Source organism: Camellia sinensis, chromosome 10, assembly GCF_055761805.1.
Source record: "Camellia sinensis isolate YWXY chromosome 10, ASM5576180v1, whole genome shotgun sequence".
NCBI lineage: Eukaryota > Viridiplantae > Streptophyta > Magnoliopsida > Ericales > Theaceae > Camellia > Camellia sinensis.
Window position 1 is genome coordinate 48841028 of NC_138970.1, and position 2435 is coordinate 48843462.

At 27.8% G+C, this 2435-nt stretch overlaps 1 long non-coding RNA gene across 1 annotated transcript; it reads left to right on the top strand.

Annotated features, from left to right (window-relative positions):
* The first annotated feature begins 218 nt into the window (after positions 1–218).
* LOC145801622 (uncharacterized) lies at positions 219–1357 on the top strand. Its single transcript, XR_014343246.1, has 2 exons — positions 219–374; positions 983–1357. It is a non-coding gene; the product is annotated as an uncharacterized LOC145801622 (long non-coding RNA).
* Positions 1358–2435: the final 1078 nt, after the last annotated feature.

The following is a 2435-nucleotide window of genomic DNA, read 5'->3' on the forward strand; positions in this document are numbered from 1 at the left end:
AACAACACCAACAACCAAACAGACTCTCTCTCTCTCTCTCTCTCAATCATCCATCACTTATCTACTCAACTCAACCCATCATCGGAGTTGCCACACTTCTTCCATTATCTGGGACCCACCATCTTCTTCACATACTACATACTATTACATTCCCTTTCAATTTCTCACTTTCATTTCAACAATAAACACGAACATCTCTCCCTCTCTCTCTCTCACACACACACACAACACACATTTCTCTCTAAAAAGATGGAGGACAGTTCGTCGAGGCAGGGCATCGTGACGTGTGCTTTGTGGATTCGGCGGCCGAAAAATGCCCATCTCATGCCAAGTGACGAAGTTGTCTGGTGGTGTTTTTTGAGTTGCAGTTTGAGGTTTGGATTTATTAATTTCGGTTGATCTAAGCTGGAGATATATACGTGGCCTCAAAATTTGATAAAGGCCTATTTTGAAGAGAAAAAAAAAGTCAGTTTATGTGTTTGTTGATTTATTTGAATCATCAGTGAGTTTAGTTTTATAATTTTAAAATTGAGAATATTATCAGTTTAAAATTGAAAAAAATGATAATATTTTCAGTTTTAACACTAAAAAAATTAAAAAATTTCTTAATTTTACTAGATATTTTTGAAAAATTTCTCAATTTTTTTCATGATTAAAATTGAGAACATTATAAATTGAGAATGTTCTCAATTTCAAAATAGAGAATAATTTCAGCTTATAATTATCAAAATTAATAAATTTCTCAAAAAAAAAATTTCTAAAAATATTGTCAGTTTTAAGAAATTTTTCAATTTTTTTCATTATTAAAAATAATAATATTATAAACTGAGAATGTTCAAATTGAAAACAAGAGAAGATGAGAGAGAAAGCTAGAGAGAGCAAACCAATGATTTTGATCAATTCAATAGACAGTGTTGTTAGAGAGAGTTAGGAAGAGAGAAACTGAAGCATCTCGTGAAGAAGATTTTGTGGGCTGTAATAGGGTGATTCAAGAAAACAAAACTAAAAGGTACAGAGAGAGGAAGCAAACAAGGATTTGATGTTCCATTAGTGGAAAAAAGCAGTGCGTTCTTGAACATGAAATCAACCTCGATGATTTCTTCGTCAAAATGAACAGGAAATGGAAGGTGAACTTCAATAACGGAGCCACCGGCGTGAGTAACGTAGGCATAACCAAGAAATCCTTTGAGATCCTTCGAAATTGTATTTTCATCCACTTCCCATAATTGACTTGATTTTGTTTTTAGTAAATAATATCAATGTTGTTATATATATATATATATAACTGTTTGGGTTGAAGGGTAAAAATGTCTTCTTATTTATAAATAGAACTTATTGGTTCAAAAACTTTTAGATAGGACTTAAGTTACTACCAAATATGTAGATAGGACTTTTAAGTAATTAATCCTTTTTTTTATATGTTTTCTATTTCAAACAATTTTATTTTTATTTTTAATTTTTAATTTTTAATTTTTCTTAAAGTAGTTTTAGTTTTGAGCAATTACCTTTTTTTTTTATATATATTGTGATTTTGTGCATTTTACGTGTATAACATTTTTACTAATACACTCGGAGATGCACTATGAAAGAAGTATCATACAAAAATCAAGTAAGAAGAAGATAAATAAATAAAACAATACGATGAATGTGCAGCAAAGATCAAATATCAAAACTTCCAAAGTAAGCAAGAAAGTAAGTAGAATAGAATGTCTAACAATAGACATTTGAAAATTTGCAACAAAATTTTATAACTTTCCTTTTTACTAAGAAAATTTTATTTGGTACTAGCTAAATAAAATACTTTTAAAATATATTTTTTTTTAAATTTGAAATTAGAACTATAGTAAATTTATGTAAGCATAATTGCTAATCACATTTTTTTACTTAATTTATAATATTTATATTGACTACATTATTCAGGTTTATTTTTTTAAGTATTTATATAGAAGTAAAAAAATGTCATTATAAATAAATTTTTTCTTAATTTAGCAATAAATTTTGCCCGTACATTATTTTTAAATTTTAAATAAAAGCAAACATAAAATAATTGATTGAAAATATGCTACATTTGTTACATTCCTTTTTTTGTGTGATTTTTTTTAAAAAAAAATCACAATTCACATATATACAAATAATTGTAAACACAACCTGTACATAGCCCAGGTAGAACACTAGTTGGAAAAAAAAAAATGGACTTGGTAAAGAAAAGGGGAAAAGCAAAGGAAAGTAATAGGAAATCAAAGCAATGGTACCTACAAATAAAGGCATATGATTCTCTATTCTAATGTACTAGCAATTATAAGATTATATATATTTTGACATTTTTGTATCTCGAAATTGTAAGTCAAAAAGTGTACTTATTTAGTATTTTCAAACTAGGCCTAACAATGCATTGTAGCCTAGGGGTATAGAATGAAAAAAGATTAGGATCGTTT